Here is a 23,553-nt window from a genome sequence, read left to right as displayed (position 1 = left end):
GACTTCCATCGTACGTGTGATTGTTTCCTGTCTGGCTGATTTTGTATTCTTGTCTATTTTATCTTATTTTACATTCGTCTGACGCTTTTTAAAAAAGAAAAAAAAAAAAAAAAACCCCGCGCAATACATAATCCAAGGCGTAAAACACTTTTCACGGTGACATTTTCCACGGCTGCTTAGCGCCGCGCTTTTAAAATATCACATTTTTATGTAGCTGACATGTTGCTCTAGAATAGGATTACCTGACCTTTCTTGCAGTTAAATGTGTAACGGGGCGGGGGGGGAGTTATTTTTGGAAAAGGTTCTTCTTGCTTGAAAAGAGGTCAAATGTAGTCTGAATTCTTTGGCTGTTTCGGCTTTTTAAAAAAAAAAAAATTATTTAGACAATCGTTAAAAATGTTCCTCGGCATCACTGCAGGTACAAAAGGCCATTTACTGGCAGAGGGGTGCGCAGACCGGCAGACGTATTTTGAATCTTCTGCAGAGCTTTGATTTCCTGAAACAAGACATCGGGGTTTGTAGGACGGTGGCGCGTTTAGAATTACGCCTGAAAAAAAAAAAAAAAATTGTAACTGTCGCTTCGGAATCCTGGGTTGGCTTGTTTGGTGTTTTATCGGAGAGTCCATATTTTTAGCTGTTACTGCAGTATATTATTTTTTTTTAAGTGAATCCGAGACCAGGCTATCGATATTTACCCCTTGCCTACCGGGTGGCACTTTCACCCCCTCTTCCTGCCCAGGGCGCCAATTTTCAGCTTCCAGCGCTGTCACACTTTGAATGACAATTGCGCGGTCATGCTACACTGTACACATAGGACATTTTTATCATTTTTTTTTTACACAGATAGAGCTTTCTTTTGGTGGTATTTCATCACCGCTGGGATTATTATTTTTTTTTTTGCTAAAAAAAACTAAAAAAGACAGATAAAAAAAAAAACAAAAAAAAAAAAAGCAACGCTTTTCGACGTTTCTGTTATTAATAGTAAATAATTCATTTTTCTTATTCACTCATGTGTGCTGAAGAGGCTGCACTGATAGGCTGCACTGATGGGCACTGATAGGCGGCAATAATGGGCACTAATGTGGCTGCACTGATATGCGGCACTGATGGGCACTGATATGCGGAACTGATAGGTGGCACTGATAGGCATCACTGGTATTTGTATTGGTGGTATTTAATCACCACTGGGCTTTTATTTTTTGCTAAACAAACAAAAAAAAAAAATATTTTTTTTTAAAACAACGCTTTTCATAGTTCCTGTAATTAATAATAATTATTCATTTTTTCTGCTTCACTCATGTGTGCTGATGAGGCTGCACTGATGGGCACTGATAGGTGGCAATGATGGGCGGCACTGATGACACTGATAGACTCCACTGATGGGCACTGATGACGTTGCGCTGATATGCGCACTGATAGGCGGCAATGATGGGCACTGATGGGCGACACTGATGGCACTGATAGGCTGCACTGATGGGCACTGGTGAGGTGGCACTAATGGGCACTGATGAGGCTGCACTGATATGCGCACTGATGGGCACTGATAGGCTGCAATGATGGGCACTGATAGGCTACACTGATGGGCACTGGTGAGGCGGCACTGATGAGGCTGCATTGATATGCGGCACTGATGGTCACTGATATCCTGCACTGATGGGCACTGATAGGCTGCAATGATGGGCACTGATAGGCTACATTGATGGGCACTGGTGAGGCAGCACTGATGAGGCTGCATTGATATGCGGCACTGATGGTCACTGATATGCGGCACTGATGGGCACTGATAGGCTGAACTGATGGCACTGATAGGCTACACTACTGGGCACTGGTGAGGCGGCACTGATGAGGCTGCGCTGATATACAAAGTGTGAACACCGATCTATCTCTTCCCCTAGCAAGTCCCATCTCCTCTTCAGTTAGAACACGTAGCAGGGAACACAGTTAACCCCCTTGATCGCCCCTTAGTGTTAACCCCTTCACTGCCAGTGACATTTTTACAGTAAACCAGTGCATTTTTATAGCACTGATCGCTGTATAAATGACAATGGTCCCAAAAATGTGTCAAAAGCGTCCGACGTGTCCGCCATATTGTCACAGTCATGAAAAAAATCGCAGATCGCCACCATTACTAGTAAAAAAAAAAAAATAAATAATAATAAAAATGCTATAAATCTATCCCCTATTTTGTAGACGCTATAACTTTTGCGCAAACCAATCAATATACGCTTATTGCAATTTTTATTAACAAAAATATGTAGAAGAATACATATCGGACTAAACTGAGGAAAAATTTGCTTTTTTTTTAAAAAATGGGGATATTTATTATAGCAAAAATGACAAAATATTGTTTTTTTTTTCAAAATTATCGTTCTTTTTTTGTTTATAGCGCAAAGTAAAAAAAAAACAAAAAACGCAGAGGTGATCAAATACCACCAAAAGAAAGCTCTATTTGTGGGGAAAAAAAGGACCTCAATTTTCTTTGGGTGCAACGCCGCGCAAACCGCACAATTGTCAGTTAAAGCGACGCAGTGCCATATCGCAAAAAAATGGCCAGCAGCCAAATCTTCCGGGGGCTGAAGCGATTAAAGGGGGCTCCTGCTCATGCTACAGTGCTGACTGCTCTTTCAGCTGTTCCCCGTGTCCTGCTATTTACTCTTGCTTGCTCCCCTGTTGCTGACCCGGCTTGCTTTTGACCTGAACTTAGATCCTGCTTCTGCTCCTGTTGCCGGTTCCCGACCCCGGCTCCCTTCCTGACCGCGTCTCTGCCTTGTGCCTCGGCACCTCGCTGTCCGCCAGGCTGCAGAGCTCGGCTGTTCCTGAGACCACGCGGCTGTTCCCAGCTCTGCTCTCACATCTGGTTCACGTGCCTATCCGGCTGTCATCTGTATCAGCTCTGCTCTCATCACAGCTTGATCTGGTTTCAAACCTGCTAGGAGATCTGACAAGCTTTGCATCTGTCACCGCAGCCCGCGTGGAGTGTCCCTTTAACTTCAGCTGGATCAACTACCGTTCCTGACCTGATGTCCTAGCAGGCTGCCAGGGTCTGCAACCAGTGGCGTCTCCAGCTTTCATATTTAGGGGGGGGGCACGTGGGGGGACAGAGACAAAAGTAGGGGGGCAACTATAAAATGCAATTATATATACAACGGGCCCTTTCACATGTTCTGCAGTGAGCTCCCTTCCTACTGTATTGGGGTCCCCCAGGGTGGCAGAGAACAAGAGATATATGTCACCAGCACACCAAGAAAATATAAGGATCCAAAGCAGTGGGAGAACTATCAGGGTTGCAAAGGTTGTCTTGCCTCCGGGCCCTGGTGTTCTGCCACTGTGGGGTTCCCCAGCCTCCTCTTGCTGTCCTGCCCCTGCTATTGACAGCGCTGGTCTGGCATCTCTTGGAATTTACAGGCTGGTTCTCCTGTCCTAAGGACGGGAGAAATCAGTCTGTTTTTCAGTAACTGAGAGTCGCTCTTCTCTCTGCCAATGAGGATGCAGGGGAAGGAGCAGATCGGGCGGCCGTGGTTGTGTGAGCGCTCGCATTATGCAGTGTCAGCAAGCAGAGGGAGGGGGGAGGAATCACCTACAGGGGCTGACTGGGGACGCTCTCCCTCTCAATAGAGACTGTGTTACTCCAGCGGAGGCCCAAGTAAGATGCGGAGCATCCGCTACAAATGCAAACAAAAAGACATTGCCTTTTTGTAAAAAAAAAAAAAAATTTTTTAAATTGGGGGGGCACATGGTGGGGCACAACATAATGTTGGGGGGGGGGGTCGGGGCCCCCTCTGGCCCCCCCTAGGGACGCCATTGTCTGCAACTCCTATCAACTCCTGCCGGCACTCGTGTTCCTTCCGTCTCTCGGCACCCTCTGTTCCACCTTCAGCAGGACCTGGCCTGTAGATACAAGAGAGGGCCAACCTTGTCATTTCAGTCTCCAATCAGGTACGTAATGCTGACAGCCAGAGTCACCTGGGTACAGAGCGGAGATTGGACTAATCGGCGTGTGTGAGCTGCAATATCAATTATCTTCGGTCTAAAAGATGTGAGCACATGGTTTGCTGCCACCAGGGGCAGACTGACCATTCGGCCACTCGGGCACTGCCCGAGGGCCCCTGGGCCACTAGGGGGCCCCATCAGGGTTGCCAACTTCAGTAAAACCAGGGACAGTATGTAAAAATCTGTGGTTTTTTTTACATCTGTCTCTGAATTGTCCCTTACTGACATCCTTTTGGTTTAAAAAATCCCAAGATTATAGCTGCCCCACCTCTCCAGTACCTTCTCAGCCAATAGAAACATGTCTGTGTATACTGTGTGTACATGTATGTGTATACTGTGTGATTGTATACTGTGTATGTGTATACTGTGTGGCCCCATAATCTCCTATTGCCCGGGGGGCCCCATGAGTTGTCAGTCCGCCCCTGGCTGCCACCATCTTTGTTTGGTAAACTGCACTTATATCCTTCTACCCCATCCACCTTAACCACTTCTGGACCACCACACGCCGATATACGTCCTCACTTTGAAGGGGGGGATATCGTTGTTATGGCAGCAGCTAGCTGCCGTAACCCCGGCATCCTCTTCTTCGGTCTAGCGGTCCGCTTTCCGATAAGAGTGGTCTCTGTGGCGGATTCGCCGCGAGATCACTTTTATCGGTGGCGCTCCGGTGCCCTCCGCCGCTTACCGGAGTCATCTGCAGCAGCGGAGGCGATCGGATCTTCACCCTTGCTGGGCATGGAAACGAGTGAGGGGAAGATGGCCCCCCCGTCTCCCTAACATGGCAGGGCGGAAGCGACGTCAAAATGTCACCTCCGCCCACAGCTCTTAAAGTGGTTGTAAACCCTTATGCCACGTACACACGAGCAGACTTTTCAACATCAAAGGTCCGACGGTCTTTCCGACGGAGTTATGACGGACTTTCGTAACTCTTCTAGAATGCTATGCATACTAGCTCATTATGCTTTTGTCCTGCAGGATGTTTTTTGTTTTGTTTTGTTTTGTTTTTTTAGAGAGGGTTTACTTCCTCTTTAAAGGGCCATTTTTTTTAAAAATGACAATAGTTTTTTTTCTTTTATTGCATTTAAGTGTAAATATGAGATCTCATATTTAAGAGGACCTGTCATGCTTTTTGTCTTACAAGGATGTTTACATTCCTTGTAATAGGAATAAAATTGATACAATTTTTTTTTTCTTAAAAAGTGTAAAAATAAAAAGTAAACGGTAAAATAAATAAGAAAAAAAATGTTTTTTTTTTAAACGCGCCCTGTCCCGCCGAGCTCCGCGCGCAGAAGCGAATGCATACTTGAGTAGCGCCCGCATATGAAAACGGGGTTCAAACCACACATGTGAGGTATTGCCGCAATCGGTAGCATGAGAGCAATAATTCTAGCCCTAGACCTCCTCTGTAACTCAAAACATACAACCTGTAGAATTTTTTAAACATCGCCTATGGAGATTTTTAAGGGTAAAAGTTTGTCGCCATTCCACGAGCGGGGCGCAATTTTGAAGCATGACATGTTGGGTATCAATTTACTCGGCGTAACATTATCTTTCACAATATAAACAAAATTGGGCTAACTTTACTGTTGTCTTATTTTTTTAATTCAAAAAAAGTGTATTGTCTCCAAAAAAAGTGCGCTTGTAAGACCGCTCCGCAAATACGGTGTGACAGAAAGTATTGCAACGACCGCCATTTTATTCTCTAGGGTGTTAGAAAAAAAAATGTTTAATGGTTGGGGGTTCTAAGTAATTTTCTAGCAAAAGAAAAACCGTTTTTAACTCGCTCGGTCCTTAATTGGTTAAACTGAACAGACTGACTGCTTTTCAAATGTCTCTTTGTCTTTCTGGGTCAATTGCTGGGTTTAAGGGCCACGGACTTCATAGACGGTGACAGGGCTTGGGAGATCTACAGCCATCCACCCTGTGATACTGAGATATTCGGCCAGTGATCGTCTGTGCAAGCTAAAGGCCTTGGCTGGGCTACAGCCACATGCCTTTTTTGCTTGCCATCCGGTAAGCAGGTTTTTCTTAAGGTGGCGGGGCACTTTCTGATTGGAATCACTGGGAAGAGGAGTTATTCCATCCTAAATGTTGATCAATAACATGCTGTTTTAATGAAGAATTCTCCTGCAATATTTGGGACTATTTAGCGCAGCTTCTCTCATCTTTCTGTCTGCTGTTGTGTGTATCTCACTTCAAGCTGCTGTTTTGTTTATATTGTTTGTGTTGGTACACTAGCGCGGTTTCTTGCTTAATCAATGGGACTGGTGAGCTGTTGCTGTGGAAATCTACTATCTGCTGCCAGATAGACTGAGCCCTTTAGGAACTGACCATACAGCCATCTAGTAGCGCTTTTGCTGCTGGCAGGCTTGACTGGGACTATTCTCATGTGCACCTGTGGTACTATTGTGCCCCAACGCTAGCCGGCTGAAGAGTCAGGACTAAAGACTGTCCCCTTACAGCTATTACACATTACTTATTTCCTATGTCAGGAGGTACCTCTCAGGGCACATTGCACCATATCCTAGCCATTCTCCTAGAGTGCACTCTAGACTAGGTATAGTATTATTATTCACATTGCTGGTAAGAGAAAAAAAAGCAAACATTTATACTCACCTAGGTCGATGTAGCATCGATCTGATGCTGCATCTGTTCCTCGACACATCTACACCGAGAACTGAGCGATCAAAGACTGCTGATTGCTGTTCTTGGTCTTCAGTGAGCAGAGAACCTTTGGCTGTCATTGCTCGGTCCCTCCAGCCCTCAGTGGAGCACCTGGCTGTGGAGAGGGGCGGGAGAGGCATGCCCAGACTCTCAGTGGCTCGATGAGAGGTTGACCCATCTGCCTGGTCCAGGCGTCTGGGTGAATCCCAACATTAAAGTCGGGATCTCTCCAGAGTCTGGAGCGGCTGAGTGACGTCAGCTGACAGCAGGCTTAAGAAGAGTGAAATGTTGTATCTGAATGCAGAGAGATCCAAGAACCAACTGGGCAAACTGAAGGTAAACAGTATCTTTAATTATTGACTCATCTGTAAGTATACTGGAAATTAAAGGGCCCACGCTTTGCCACTTCGCAATTCATGTGCATTGATAATATTACGCCTACACACCAAATACCGCAGCACAAAACAACAAAGCTACACTGCATAGTACACAATAATTACATGTTCAATGATTCGACACAGGTGTCTGAACTATATATATTGCAAAAAGCTTTCTTTGACAGTCAGAACCTGAGAGGAACCTGATTAACTTCATATATCCATAATGACTTCATGGGGGGTAACTGTAGTAGATTAATGCTGAGGCTTAGTCAAGGTCAATACATCTCTTCCCTGCACTTAACTGTGCATGTACTATCATCTATCCATAAGATGTACCTAGTGGGACTTTTTTATTAGGGTATTTTAGATTTGTGTTGATGGTTTAGATAAGTTTTGAAGTTTGGAGATGTTTCTTGCAGGCATTGAATTGGCAACCCTGTTGAACTGGCCCTTCAGAGCATCCTCCGGTGAGCCCTCACCCCATACAAATACAGTGCCACTGCAACACGTGCATTAATTGATAGTTTGCTATTTCAGTTTGCAAGACCACATGGGAAGCCATGAGTATAGTTTGGGTGGGGTTGGTGCCTACAGTGGTAGGGTAGAGTAGGGTGGGGTTAAAGTAAAGAGTAGTTTGGAGAGAGGAAGAGGTCTGAATATAGCCCTTGAAGGAGAGTTAGGACCTCAACAGTTTGTAAAGCTACATGGGAAGCCATAGGTATAGCTTGGGTGGGGTTGTGCCTACAGTCTTAGGGTAGGGTGGACTGGGGAAGAGTCAAGAGTAGTTTGGATAGAGGTCTGATTGGAGCCCTTGAGGGAGATTTAGGCCCCTTAACAGTTCGTAAGGCTGCATAAGAAGCCATTGGTGTAGCTGGGGTGGGGTTGGTGCCTAAGGTGTCAGGATAGGGTGGAGTGGGGAAGAGTCAAGAGTAGTTTGAAGAGAGAAGAAGAGGTCTGGTTGGAGCCCTTTGTGGAAGAGCTAGGGCCTCAACAGTTTTAATGGCCACATGGGAAGCCATGGGTGTAGCTGGGGTGGGGTCGTGAGTACAATGTCAGGGTAGGGTGGAGTGGGGAGGAGTCGAAAGTAGTTTGGATCGAGAAGAGGTCTGATCAGAGCCATTGTGGAAGAGCTAGGCCCTTAACAGTTCATAAGGTCACATGAGAAGCTTTGGGTGTAGCTGGAGTGGGGTCATTGCCTACAGTGTCAGGGTAGGACAGTGTCAGGGTAGGGTGGTGTGGGGAGGAGTCAAGAGTAGTTTAGATAGAGAACAGGAGATCTGATCAGAGCCCTTGTGGAAGAGTTAGGATCTCAACAGTTCGTAAGGCCATATGAGAAGCCATCAGTGTAACTGGGGTGGTTTTGGTGACCAGAGTGTCATGGTAGGATGGAGTGGGGAGGAGTCAAGAGTAGTTTAGAAAAGGAGGTCTGATTGGAGCCCTTGTGGAAGAATTAGGCCTCTCAACAGTTCGTAAGGCCACATGAGAAGACATGGGTGTAGCTGGGGTGGGGTCATGCCTACAGTGTCAGGGCAGAGTGGAGTGGAGAGGAATAAAGAGAATTCTGGATAAAAAGGAGGTCTGATTGGAGCCCTTGTGGGAGTGTTAGGCCCTCAACAGGTTGTAAGGGCACATGGGAAGCCATAGGTATAGGTGGGGACGGTGCCTACAATGTAAAGGAAGGGCAGAGTGGGGAAGAATCCAGAGTAGTTTGGATAGAGAAGAGGAGGTCTGAACATAGCCCTTGTTGGAGAGTTAGAACCTCAACAGTTTGTAAGGCCACATGGGAAGCCACAGGTGTAGCTGGGGTAGGGTCACTGCCTATATTGTCAGGGTAGGGCAGAGTGGGGAAAAGTCAAGAGTAGCTTGGATAGAGAAGAGGAAGTCAGATCCGAGCCCTTGTGGAAGAGTTAGGTCCTCAACAGTTTGTAAGGCCATATGGGAAGCCATGGGTGTAGCTGGGGTGGGGTCAGTGCCTACAGTGTCAGGGTAAGGTGGAGTGGGGAGAAGTCAAGAGTAGTTTGGATAAAGAAGAGGTCTGATTGGAGACCTAGTGGGAGAGTTAGGCCCTCAACCATATGTAAGGACACATGGTGATCCAAAGGTTTAGGTGAGGATGGTGCCTACAGTGTCAAGGTAGGGCAGAGTAGGGAAGAGTCAAGAGTAGTTTGGAGAGAGAAGCAGAGGTCTGAAAATAGCTCTTGTTGGAGAGTTAGGACATCTAAAGTTTGTAAAGTGACATGGGAAGCCATAAGTACAGCTTGGGTTGGGTTGGTGACTATAGGTTCACGGTAGGGCAGAGAGGTGAAGAGTCAAGAGTAGTTTGGAGAGAGAAGAAGAAGACTAAACATAGCCCTTGTGGGAGAGTTAGGCCCTCAACAGTTTGTAAAGCTACATGGGAAGCCATAAGTATACAGTAGCTTGGATGGGGTGTACATTTAGCTGACCTACTAAAGTTCTCCTTTAAAAGAAGGTTGGAATATGGGGAAATCTTTTTTGTTGATACTTGTTCGGGTCCCAATCAAAGTGGAATTTTTATTTTCATTTAAAGTTCCATTTTAATTTCACCAGTGATAGCTCTGATTCATGCGCCTAGGTATGTTTTTAATCGTTTTTCAATGGTTAAAGTAGTACTAAACTCCCAACATTTTTTAAAAACAAATTTGTTTTTAGTCAGTGGGAAAAGTGTCCCTTACATTGGTGGTCAGTGGGAAAAGTGTCCCTTACATTGGTGATCAGTGGGAAGAATGCCCTTTGCATTGGTGGTCAGTGGGAAGAATGTTCCTTACATTGGTGGCCAGTGGGAAGAATGTCCCTTACATTGGTGGTCAGTGGGAAGAATGTTTCTTACATTGGTGGCCAGTGGGAAGAATGTTCCTTACATTGGTGGTCAGTGGGAAGAATGTTGCTCACATTGGTGATCAGTCAGAAGAATGTTCCTTACATTGGTGATCAGTGAGAAGAATGTTCCTTACATTGGTGATCAGTCAGAAGAATGTTCCTTCTATTGGTGGTCAGTGGGAAGAATCCTCCTTACATTGGTGATCAGTCAGAAGAATGTTCCTTACATTGGTGATCAGTGGGAAGAATGTTCCTTACATTGGTGGTCAGTGAGAAGAATGCTCCTTACATTGGTGATCAGTGGGAAGAATGTTCCTTACATTGGTGATCAGTGAGAAGAATGTTCCTTACATTGGTGATCAGTGGGAAGAATGTTCCTTACATTGGTGATCAGTGGGAAGAATGTTCCTTACATTGGTGGTCAGTGGGAAGAATGCTCCTTACATTGGTGATCAGTGGGAAGAATGTCCCTTACATTGGTGATCAGTGGGAAGAATGTTCCTTACATTGGTGATCAGTGAGAAGAATGTTCCTTACATTGGTGATCAGTGAGAAGAATGTTCCTTACATTGGTGATCAGTTAGAAGAATGTTCCTTACATTGGTGATCAGTGGGAAGAATGTCCCTTACATTGGTGATCAGTGAGAAGGTAGTTCCTTACATTGGTGATCAGTGAGAAGAATGTCCCTTACATTAGTGGCCAGTGGGAAGAATGCCCCTTACATTGGTGGTCAGTGGGAGGAATGCCCCTTATATTGGTGGTCAGTGGGAAGAATGCTCTTTACATTGGTGGTCAGTGGGAAGAATGCTCCTTACATTGGAGGTCAGTGGGAAGAATGCTGCAAGAGAAAGCCATAGCAGTGGCAGCAGTCGTGGCACAAGCCTTAACTGGAACATAGACAAGGAATCAAAGATAAAGAATCTGCAGTGATCAAATCTGCTGGTTAAAATGCCTAAAAACTACGAGTTTTATACAATTTTAGGCTTTTTTTTATGGGACATAATATTGAATTTTATATCTTGTTCTATTAGATGATTGGTTCAGATGTAGAGGGAAAATTAGGCAAGAGGGGTTACCAAGAAACCCAATAAGGTTCTCCATCTCCTCTCCCTAATTTATTCTTCAATAGCGGAAGGGTTACCAGTGCATTATATGTGTGAATATCCGGTTGGCCGCTATGAAGGTCGATGGTCCAGTATTCCTAAGGATTTACACCCAAACGTTCACAAAGTCTGGGGGCCCTGGATAAGCTACCGCTTCCCATCCTTACCTCTGACTAGTTACGGTCCTTTATAGGTGTTGTCCGTCCCGGGCCCAAGTCTGTGATACCTTTTTCCCCTCTTGCTCCTCTCTCCTTTCTTGCTTTCCTCTCCCTTCCTTTCTTATTCTTTGTTCTTTCTTTCTTTTACCAGATGAGACTTGTCATTAGGGATTGTCACCCCTTAGAGGACATCTTGGCAATAATAGAAATGTTTGCTTTGACTTTCCTACTGGTCCTCCTTAGTTTTGGCTAGTCCTTTGCTGATATAATATTATACATTGTCTATTTGTACTTGTTCCTAAATGTGACTTTTTAGCTCCGCCCCTGTGTGGGCAAACCGTGAGCTTGTTATGTTTACCTTGAAAATTCAAGAAAAATATTGAAACAGAAAGTCTACACGCCCACATCCTAACATATTTCCTGCGCTTGGGGCTTGAAGCGGAGGCCTTTTGGACAAGTTAAATCCTACCTTCAGTCTTGCACAGTTGTACCGGCTACTCTGCTGGACTGAAATGACTTTCATTGATTTCACTGCACACTGTGAGCTTCTCACCATGTACATTAGAAGCTGCAGCAAGAAGCATTATCTAGGCCTTACGTCCCCAGCCTGAGTGTCCTTGGCCCACCCCTCTCATTCATTCAACTTCAGTTCAGAGGCACAACTAGAACCTTCAGGGTCCCAGTGCAAGAAACCATGAAGCCCCCCCCTTTCAAAAAAAAGCATGATTTTGATACATTTTCTTTCCAGGGATCAGTCCACTTCAGGTGTTGGAGTAGTGGCGGAGGTGGGGAGGGTATAATCATTCCACTGATGGTGGTGGGGGTAGGGAAGTGGGATCAGTGGCAGTGGGGGTTGCAGGGCTGGCCCAAGACATTGTGCTGCCTGGGTCCATAATAAATTGCTGCCCCCACCCCCCCCAAAAAAAAAAATTAGATTACATACCATTAAGTTCAATTCCAAGGGGCGGGCTAGGGCAGTATAGGGACAGGCTAGGGTAGTATATGGACAAGCTAATGCAGTATAGGGGCAGGCTTGGGTAGTATATAGACAGGCTAGGGTAGTATATGGACAGGCTAGGGCAGTATAGGGGCAGGCTGGGGTAGTATATACACAGGCTAGTGTAGTATATAGATAGGCTAGGGTAGCATATAGACAGGCTATGGCAGTATAGGGGCAGGCTGGGCTAGTATATAGACAGGCTAGGGTAATATAGGGACAAGCTAGGGCAGTATAGGGGCAGGCTGGGATAGTATATAGACAGGCCTAGAGTAGTATATAGACAGGTTAGGGTAGCATATAGACAGGCTAGGGAAGTATAGGGGCAGGCTGGGTAGTATATAGACAGGCTAGGGTAGTATTTGGACAAGCTAAGGCAGTATAGGGGCAGGCTGAGGTAGTATATAGACAGGCTAGGGTAGTATATGGACAGGATAGGGTAGCATATAGACAGGCTAGGTAAGTATAGGAGCAGGCTGGGGTAGTATATAGACAGGCTAGGGTAGTATATGGACAAGCTAGGGCAGTATAGGGGCAGGCTGGGGTAGTATATAGACAGGCTAGAGTAGTATATGGACAATAAAATATGAGAATGAAAGAAAATAGCCCCTAATAGGCATCAATGGGCTTGAGGCCCCCCCAGTAAAGCATAGCTTGCCAAATGAATGATGTCAGTGGGCTTGTGGCCCCCAGGAGATAATAACTCCCCAAATGAATGGTGTCAGTGGGCTTGTGGCCCCCAAGTAGAGAATGGTTCCCCAAATGAATAGTGTCAGTGGGCTTGTGGCCCCCAAGGGAAAATAGCTCCCCAAATAAATGGTGTCAGTGGGCTTTTGGCCCCCAAGAAGAGAATAGTTACCCAAATGAATGCTGCCAGTGGACTTGTGGCCCCCAGGAGAGAATATCTTCCCAAATTAACAGTGTCAGTGGGATTGTGACCCCCTCCAGGAGTGAATAGCACCCCAAATGAATGGTGTCAGTGGGCTTGTGACCCCCAGGAGAGAATAACTCCCCAAATGAATGATGTCAGTGAGCTTGTGACCCCCAAGTAGAGAATGGTTCCCCAAATGAATAGTGTCAGTGGGCTTGTGGCCCCCAAGTAGAGAATAGCTCCCCAAATGAATAGTGTCAGTGGGCTTGTGGCCCCCAGGGGAAAATAGCTCCCCAAATAAATGGTGTCAGTGGGATTTTGGCCCCCAAGAAGAGAATAGTTCCCAAAATGAATGGTGCCAGTGGACTTGTGGCCCCCAGGAGGGAATATCTTCCCAAATTAACAGTGTCAGTGGGATCGTGACCCCCCCCCCCAGGAGTGAATAGCACCCCAAATGAATGGTGTCAGTGGGATTGTGCCCCCCCCCCAGGAAAGAATATCTCCCCAAATGAATGCTGTCAGTGGGCTTGTGGCCCCCAGGGGAAAACAGACCCACAGACCCACAGTTGGGGCAACAGAATAGCCTGGGCCCGATAAAACCCTCCAAAACCTTCCATTCCCCAACAGTTAAAAAAAAAGTTTATAACCATACAATAAAATATGAGCATGCAAGAGAATAGCCCCTAAATTATTGATGTCAGTGGGCTTGAGGCCCCCCAGTAGAGAATAGCTCCCCAAATGAATGGTGTCAGTGGGGTTGTGGCCCCCAAGAGAGAATATCTTCCAAATTATTGGTGTCAGTGGGCTTGAGGCCCCCCAGTAGAGAAAAGCTCCCCAAATGAATGGTGTCAGTGGGATTGTGGCCCCCAAGAAGAGAATAGTTCCCCAAATGAATGGTGCCAGTGGACTTGTGGCCCACAGGAGAGAATATCTTCCCAAATTAACAGTGTCAGTGGGATTGTGACCCCCTCCAGGAGTGAATAGCACCCCAAATTAATGGGGTCAGTGGGTTTGTGGCCCCCAGGAGAGAATAACTCCCCAAATGAATGGTGTCAGTGGGCTTGTGACCCCCAAGTAGAGAATAGCTCCCCAAATGAATAGTGTCAGTGGGATTTTGGCCCCCAAGAAGAGAATAGTTCCCCAAATGAATGGTGCCAGTGGACTTGTGGCCTCCAGGAGGGAATATCTTCCCAAATTAACAGTGTCAGTGGGATCGTGACCCTCCCCCCCCAGGAGTGAATAGCACCCCAAATGAATGGTGTCAGTGGGATTGTGCCCCCCCCCCCAGGAAAGAATAGCTCCCCAAATTAATGCTGTCAGTGGGCTTGTGGCCCCCAGGGGAAAACAGACCCACAGCTGGGGCAACAGAATAGCCTGGGCCCGATAAAACCCTCCAAAACCTTCCATTCTCCAACAGTTAAAAAAAAGTTTATAACCATACAATAAAATATGAGCATGCAAGAGAATAGCCCCTAAATTATTGGTGTCAGTGGGCTTGAGGCCCCCCAGTAGAGAATAGCTCCCCAAATGAATGGTGTCAGTGCACTTGTTGCCCCCCGTAGAGAAATAGCTCCCCAAATGAATGGTGTCAGTGGGGTTGTGGCCCCCAAGAGAGAATATCTTCCAAATTATTGGTGTCAGTGGGCTTGAGGCCCCCAGTAGAGAATAGTTCCCCAAATGAATAGTGTCAGTGGGCTTGTGACCCCCAAGGAGAGAATAGCTCCCCAAATCAATGGTGTCAGTGGGATTTTGGCCCCCAAGAAGAGAATAGTTCCCCAAATGAATGGTGCCAGTGGACTTGTGGCCCGCAGGAGAGAATATCTTCCCAAATTAACAGTGTCAGTGGGATTGTGACCCCCTCCAGGAGTGAATAGCACCCCAAATGAATGGGGTCAGTGGGTTTGTGACCCCCAAGTAGAGAATAGCTCCCCAAATGAATAGTGTCAGTGGGCTTGTGGCCCCCAGGGGAAAATAGCTCCCCAAATGAATGGTGTCAGTGGGATTTTGGCCCCCAAGAAGAGAATAGTTCCCCAAATGAATGGTCCAGTGGACTTGTGGCCCCCAGGAGGGAATATCTTCCCAAATTAACAGTGTCAGTGGGATCGTGACCCCCCCCCCCCCCCCCAGGAGTGAATAGCACCCCAAATGAATGGTGTCAGTGGGATTGTGCCCCCCCCCCCCCGGAAAGAATAGCTCCCCAAATTAATGCTGTCACTGGGCTTGTGGCCCCCAGGTGAAGACAGCCCCACAGACCCACAGTTGGAGCAAGAGAATAGCCCCTTAATTGTAGGTGTCAGTGGGCTTGAGGCCCCCCAGTAGAGAACAGCTCCTCAAATGAATGGTGTCAGTGGGCTTGTGGCTCCCGGTAAAGAATAGCACCCCCAAATAAATGGTGTCAGTGGGCTTGTGGCCCCCAGCAGAGAAATAGCTCCCCAAATGAATGGTGTCAGTGGGTTTGTGACCCCCCCCCCCCCCGGTAAAGAATAGCTCCCCAAATGAATGGTGTCAGTGAGATTGTGACCCCCTGGAGAGAATAGCTCCAAAAAAAAATTGTGTCAGTGGGATTTTGGCCCCCAAGTAGAGAATAGCTCCCCAAATGAATGGTGCCAGTGGACTTGTGGCCCCCAGAAGAGAATATTTTCCCAAATGAATGGTGTCAGTGGGATTGTGACCGCCCAGGAATAAATAGCTCCCAAAATGAATGGTGTCAGTGGGATTGTGACCCCCCAGGAATGAATAGCTCCCCAAATTAATGGTGCCAGTGGGCTTGTGCCCCCACCCCCCAGGAAAAAATAGCTCCCTGAATGAATGCTGTCAGTGGGCTTGTCGCCCCCAGGGGAAAACAGTCCCACAGTTCATTGGCGTCAATGGGATTGTGGCCCCAGGGGAAAACAGCTCCTCAATGAATTGCTGTCAGTGAGATTGTGGTTCCCAGGGGAAAATACTGTAGCTCCAGAAATCTATTATGTTAGTGGGATTATAGTTACCAGGGAAAAGCAGACCCTATGTTAATTGGCATTAGTGGAATTGTGGCCCCCAGGGGAAAACAGCCACTCTGTTCATTGATGTCGGTGGGATTGTGGCCTCCAGGGCGAAATAGCTCTTCCAATTTTGGTGTCTTTGAAATAATAGCCCCCAAGAGGAAAACAGACCCAAAGTTCATTGGTGTCAGTGGGTTTGTGGTCCCCGGGGGGGGGGGGGGATAGCCCCTCATATCATTATCATTGGCATCAGTGGTATAGTGCCTCCCAGGAAAGACTGGCCCCTCATATCTTTGGTGTAAGTGGGATTGTGGCCCCCCAAAGGCAGGAGGGCCCTAAATAATTGGTTTCATTGGCGGTAGTTACCTTGGAACAGGAACCATCATAGACCACAGAGGAGTATAGTGCACTGCCTGCCAGTACCCTTCTATTGGCATCTTTCCCAGCACAGCGGTACCAAAATTATTTCGGATCCAGTCAGGTGCAGCTCAATCCATCCACAGAGTGACCTCAGCCTGGGCACTCTCATTCATAAAAAGTAGTAGTAGTACCCCGGCTTTTTTAGGTGACTCCAGTCGACCTGTCTGAGCCTGCAATGACAGCAATAGCTGTCGGAACAAACAAGAAGTCACGGCATGGCTGGAGGGGGGAAGTGACCCAATGGGAAATGGCCAGGTGGTTGAGTCAAAGATCCCCCTCTGTGTGGGAAGATGCATCTTAGCAGTACAGATTTGTCTGCTACAGATTGAAATTATCCCTGTATGTCTAATGCAGTCCTAATCCCAGAGTTTCTCTTCTGCTATATCCCTGTATGTCTAATGCAGTCCCAATCCCAGAGTTTCTCTTCTGCTATAACCCTGTATATCTAATGCAGTCCCAATCCCAGAGTTTCTCTGCTATATCCCTGTATGCCTAATGCAGTCCTAATCCCAGAGTTTCTCCTCTGCTATATCCCTGTATGTCTAATGCAGTCCTAATCCCAGAGTTTCTCCTTTGCTATATCCCTGTATGTCTAATGCAGCCCCAATCCAAGAGTTTCTCCTCTGCTATATCCCTGTATGTCTAATGCAGTCCCAATCCCAGAGTTTCTTCTCTGCTATAACCCTAAATGTCTAATGCAGTCCCAATCCCAGAGTTTCTCCTCTGCTATATCCCTTCATGTCTAATGCAGTCCTAATCCCAGAGTTTCTCCTCCGCTATATCCCTGTATGTCTAATGAAGTCCCAGTCCAAGAGTTTCTCCTCTGCTATATCCCTGTATGTCTAATGCAGTCCTAATCCCAGAGTTTCTCCTTTGCTATATCCCTGTATACCTAATGCAGTCCCAATCTAAGAGTTTATCCTCTGCTATAACCCTAAATGTCTAATGCAGTCCCAATCCCAGAGTTTCTCCTCTGCTATATCCCTGTATGTCTAATGCATTCCCAATCCCAGAGTTTCTCCTCTGCTATAACCCTAAATGTCTAATGCAGTCCCAATCCCAGAGTTTCTCCTCTGCTATATCCCTGTATGTCTAATGCAGTCCTAATCCCAGAGTTTCTCCTTTGCTATATCCCTGTATACCTAATGCAGTCCCAATCTAAGAGTTTATCCTCTGCTATAACCCTAAATGTCTAATGCAGTCCCAATCCCAGAGTTTCTCCTCTGCTATATCCCTGTATGTCTAATGCAGTCCCAATCCCAGAGTTTCTCTTCTGCTATATCTTTGTATGTCTAATTCAGTCCCAATCCCAGAGTTTCTCTTCTGCTATATCCTTGTATGTCTAATTCTGTCCCAATCCCAGAGTTTCTCTTCTGCTATATCCCTGTATGTCTAATGCATTCCCAATCCCAGAGTTTCTCCTCTGCTATAACCCTGTATGTCTAATGCAGTCCCAATCCCAGAGTTTCTCTTCTGCTATATCCTTGTATGTCTAATTCAGTCCCAATCCCTGAGTTTCTCCTCTGCTATAACCCTGTATGTCTAATGCAGTCCTAATCCCAATTTATATACTTTAACAGTGCTCGATTGATTTTTAACTTTAAACTTTTTTTGGGTCTGGTGGTGCCTGCAGGGACACCCATGGCTCAAATTCTGGCCAATTTAAATTTAACCCGTCTATGGGGGTCTCTAGAGACTGAGGCCTTCTTACATTAGACTGGTGGAAATCAGTGCTAACTCAGATCTTTTACAATGCTCCCGGTACTGGTTGTTAGGTCCATAAGTACCAAAGGGTCAAATGCTGCCCCAGGCCACAAGTTGGACACCAGGGCAGTATGTACTGCTTGCCTTCTCTTGGTTTTCCTGCAACATGCCTGGCACACATATACACATCAGCTGTCAGTGCCATGTTCTCTTTATAATAGGATCTGAATGCTTTTCATGGATAAGCCCCTCAGATACCCACTCCTGGCCTGACTATGATGTCAGAGGCCTTGGCATTCCAATTGGGCAAGAAAGTCATGGCCAGCTGCCCCCATAGAAGGGTCATTCCAGAGCACAGGAGGTTATGTCTGTGCAGGGGGAGCTGTATGTGATGCTTGCCTTTGTTGCTGGTGACAAAGGCCATTACGGTGGGTGCCTACCTCTCTATATGCTACTTGCCTTCGTTGGCGGTGACAAAGGCCATAATAGTGGATGCCTACCTCTGCCAAGGGCTGTAGTAATGCTTCCCTTCAATGTTGGTTACAAAGGCTGTAATAGTGGATGTCTACCTCTGCCAAGGGCTGTATGTTCTGCTTGCCTTGAAATTTAATGACAAAGGCTGTAATAGCGAATGCCTATTTTTCCCAAGGGTTGTACGTGCTGCTTACCTTCAATGTTGATGACAAAGGCCATAGCAGTGGATGTCTACCCCTGCCAAGGGCTGTATGTGCTGTTTGCCTTCAAAGTTGGTGACAAAGTCTATAATGGTGGATGTCTACCTCTGCCATGGGCTGTATATGCTGCTGTCTTCAATGTCAGTGACAAAGGCCATAATGGTGAATGCCTATCTCTGCCAAGGGCTTTGTGTATTGATTGACTTCAATTTTGGTAACAAAGGTCGTAATGGTGGATGCCTATCTCTACCAATGGCTGTATGTGCTGCTGCCTTCAATGTCGGTGACAAAGGCCCTAATGGTGGATGCCTATCTCTGTCAAGGGCTATATGTACTGCTTGCCTTCAATGTTGGTTCCAAAGACTGTAATAGTGGATGCCTATCTCTACCAAGTTCTGTATGGAATGCTTTCCTTCATTGTTGGTGACAAAGGCCATAACGGTGGATGCCTATCTCTGCCAAGGGCTGTACATGCTGCTTGCCTTCGGTGTTGGTGACAAAGGCCATAGCAGTGGATATTTTCCTCTACTAAGGGCTGCACATGCTGCTTGCCTTCAGTGTTGGGGACAAAGGCCATAATGGTGAATGCCTACCTCTGCCAAGGGCTTTAATGATTCTTGCCTTCAGCGTCGGTGACATTGGCCATGGCAGTGGATGTTTTCCTCTACCAAGGGCTGTACATGCTGCTTGCCTTCAATGTTGGTGACAAAGGCCTTAACGTTGGATGCCTACCTCTGCCAAGGGCTGTACTGATGTCTTGCCTTCAGTGTCGGTGACAAAGGCCGTAGCAGTGGATGCCTACCTCTGCCAAGGGCTGCACATGCTGCTTGCCCTCAATGTTGGTGACCACAGCCATAATGTTGACTGCCTATCTCTGCCAAGGGCTGTATGTGCTGCTTGCCTTTAATGTTGGTGACAAAGGCCATAACGGTGAATGCCTACCTCTGCCAAGAGCTGTACTGATGTCTTGCCTTCAGTATCTGTGACAAAGGCCGTAGCAGTGGATGCCTACCTCTGCCAAGGGCTGCACATGCTACTTACCCTCAATATTGGTGACCACAGCCATAATGTTGAATGCCTATCTCTGCCAAGGGCTGTATGTGCTGCTTGCCTTTAATGTTGGTAACAAAGGCCATAAAGTTGGATGTCTACCTCTGCCAAGGGCTGTAGGTGCTGCTTGCCTTCAATGTTGGTGACAAAGGCCACAAATGTTGGATGCCTATCTCTGCAAAGGGATGTACAGGCTGCTTGCCTTCAGTGTTGGTGACAAAGGCCATAACGTTGGATGTCTACCTTTGCCAAGGGCTGTACATGCTGCTTGCCTTCAATGTTGGTGACAATGACAGAGTCCATAACGGTGGATGCCTATCTCTGCCAAGGGCTGTACGTGCTTCTTGCCTTTAATGTTGGTAACAAAGGCCATAATGTTGGATGTCTATCTCTGCCAAGGGCTGTTCGTGCTGCTTGCCTTCACTGTCAGTGACAAAGGCCGTAGCAGTGGATGCCTACCCCTTGGTTCTCATGCAGCATGCTTGGCACACACACCAGCTGTCAGTGCCACGTCCCCTTTATTATACGATCTGGATGCCTTTCTCTGAGAGGCATGTTAGATACCCCCCCGGCCTGGCTGCGATCTCCAAGGCCTTGGCATGCCAAGTGGGCATTACAGCCATAACCCAGCAGCCCCCACGGGGGGGGGGGGGGTCACTGTAGCACACAGGGGGCTATGTCCGTGCAGGGGGGTGGGTTTAACAAGCCGAGCAGAAGCTGCAGTAACACATTCAATAGAAAGGCCTGTGTCTCAAATGAGGCTTTTATGTACCTGCAACAACAATACTGCCTTAGACAATGGCCAGGCATAGGACCCGTCATCGCACACAAAGGAGGCCTGGAGCCTCTCCTGGGTTCAATAGCCTCACAATCTGCCTCCTTACACAGAGGTGCAGTAACCCTTTCACAGCTAGAACGCCTGGAACCACCACCAAAGGCCCTTCTGGTGGAAAAAAGGTGAAGGCTAGGGGCAGCGGACAGAAGCCCCCACCCCCCCCCCCTCCTAAGCTACCATTAGAGGTTTTTGATGAAGTGGAGAATAAGATGGTGTTCAACCATTACTTTATGGCTACACCACCCCTCCTGCCATTTGTGGAGTGAGAGACGGAATAAAGGATGGTAGACATGACTGCCTGGAGATACGGAGAGTGCAGGGTAGATGGAGAAAACGATGGAGTGTGTGGGGGGGGGGGGTGCCCAGGCATACACATCGTAGAGTGATACGGTAACCATCACTATAGGAGAGGTGGTCTACGAGGAACAAGATATATCATTAGACAGGAGACGGGGGGGGGGGGAGAAGGACGGACACACAGATGGAAAGAGCCTGTCCCTCTTGACCCCTCCAGGTATGTGACAAGCAACGCAGGAAATGATCCCAGCCTTACCTGCTCGGCTGCTGGGCGTTAGCGGTGACCCAGCTGGAGATGGCACCAGGAAACGGTCTGTCAGGGGTGCCTGTCTGATTTTTCCTTCCAGGCCACTCCAGCAAAAGGGAACCAGCCATCTTCTACATGGTGGGGAGGGGGAGGCAGGGAGCGAAGGATAGAGATGGAGAAGGGAGGGAGGGAGGGTGGTGGTGGTGGTGGGGGGGATGCTGATGGTGGGGAGGTATCCGCCTCTAGTTGCCATGGATACAGGAGCCGGATGACTTGTCGGCTCCGGATGTTCGCAGGGATAGGGCTCCATCCCTCCCCTGCTCCCAGCTGACATCATTCAGAGAGCTGCACTGGGTCTGGGTACTGAGGACGCTCCATTAATCTGTCTCCTTCTCAGCCTCGCTGGCCTGGACGTATCGGCTTCGGGAAGCGGAAAGGCTTTGACTCCACAGATTCATCATCCGCGCGTCGCCTTCCTTAACGAGAGAAATGTCATTCATTACCTCCGAGTCCCCGCAGAGCATCACCGGGAGTCCTGCAGAGCATCCCAGCTAATCTTTAATCCATTGAGTCCTCTCTGCCCGGGGTCAGAGAGCAACAAATATTGGTGTAGAGCCCTCCTGATCGCTCCTGCCGGACAGCCGTATGGAATAATATACCTGGGATGTCGGATAGGTGTCCTTGAGACAAGAAGGCTTCCTATAGGATAAAGCAGGGGATATCAGGATATAGAATGGGATATCAGGATATAGCATGGGATATCAGGATATAGAATGGTATATCAGGATATAGCATGTGATATAAGAATATAGCATGGGATATAAGGATATAGTATGTGATATAAGGACATACTGTAGCATGAGATATAAGGATATAGCATGGGATATCAGGACATAGCATGAGATATAAGGATATAGCATTGGATATCAGGATATAGAATGGGATATCAGGATATAGCATGTGATATAAGAATATAGCATAGGATATAAGGATATAGCATGGGATATCAGGATATAGCAGGGGATATCAGGTTATAGCATAGGATATAAGGGTTTACTGTAGCATGGGATATAAGGATATAGCATGGGATATCAGGACATAGCATGAGATATAAGGATATAGCATGGGATATCAGGATATAGAATAGGATATCAGGATATAGCATGTGATATAAGAATTTAGCATAGGATATAGAAAGTGATTTAACGACATACTGTAGCATGGGATATCAGGATATAGCATAGCATATAAGGATATAGCATGGGATATCAGGACATAACATGAGATATAAGGATATAGCATGGGATATCAGGATATAGCATGGGATATAAGGATATACTGTAGCTTGGGATATCAGGATATAGCATGAGATATAAGGATATTGCATGTGATATAACAATATAGCATGGGATATCAGGATACAGTTTGTGATATAAGGACATACTGTAGCATGGGATATATACGGATATAGCATGGGATATCAGGATATAGCATGTGATATAAGAATATAGCATAGGATATATATGTGATATAAGGACATACTGTAACATGAGATATCAGGATATAGCATGGCATATAAGGATATAGCACGGGATATCAGGACATAGCATGAAATATAAGGATATAGCATGGGATATCAGGATATAGCATGGGATATAAGGATATAGCATGGGATATAAGGATATAGCATGGGATATCAGGATATACTGTAGCATGGGATATCAGGATATAGCATGACATATAAGGATACAGCATGGGATATCAGGATATAGCATGGGATATAAGGATATAGCACGGGATATAAGGACATACAATAGCATGGGATATCAGGATATAGCATGACATATAAGGATATAGCATGGGATATCAGGATATAGCATGGGATATAAGGATATACTCAGGATATAGCATGGGATACAAGGATATACTGTAGCATGGGATATCAGGATATAGCATAGGATATAAGGATTTAGCATGGGATATCAGGACATAGCATGAGATATAAGGATATAGAATGGGATATTAGGATATAGCATGAGATATACAAGTATGTCATTGGATATGAGGATATAGCATTAGATATCACGATATAGCTTCGGATATGAGGATATAGCATGGGATATCAGGATATAGCATGTAATATCAGGATATAACTTGGGATATGAGGATATAGCATGGGACATCAGGAGCTAGCAAAGGATCAGAGGATATGCCATGGGATATCAGGATATAGTATGGAACATAGGGATATAACATGGAATATAAGGATATAGCATGTGATATCAGGGTAAAGCATGTGATATCAGAATATATCATGGGATATCAGTAGATAGTATAGAATAT

General features: G+C 46.5%; 1 protein-coding gene across 1 annotated transcript in view; it reads right to left on the bottom strand.

The window, feature by feature from the left end:
• The window catches only part of GPR173 (G protein-coupled receptor 173), a 35,676-nt gene extending 14,284 nt beyond the window's left edge, over window positions 1-21,392 (bottom strand). The window contains exon 1 of the mRNA XM_073600738.1: window positions 21,220-21,392. The gene's annotated coding sequence lies outside the window, so the exon portion shown is untranslated. The remainder of the gene's footprint in view (window positions 1-21,219) is intronic.
• Window positions 21,393-23,553: the final 2,161 nt, after the last annotated feature.

Source organism: Aquarana catesbeiana, linkage group LG09 (assembly GCF_042186555.1).
Source record: "Aquarana catesbeiana isolate 2022-GZ linkage group LG09, ASM4218655v1, whole genome shotgun sequence".
NCBI lineage: Eukaryota > Metazoa > Chordata > Amphibia > Anura > Ranidae > Aquarana > Aquarana catesbeiana.
This window is presented reverse-complemented; position numbering and strand designations above follow the sequence as displayed.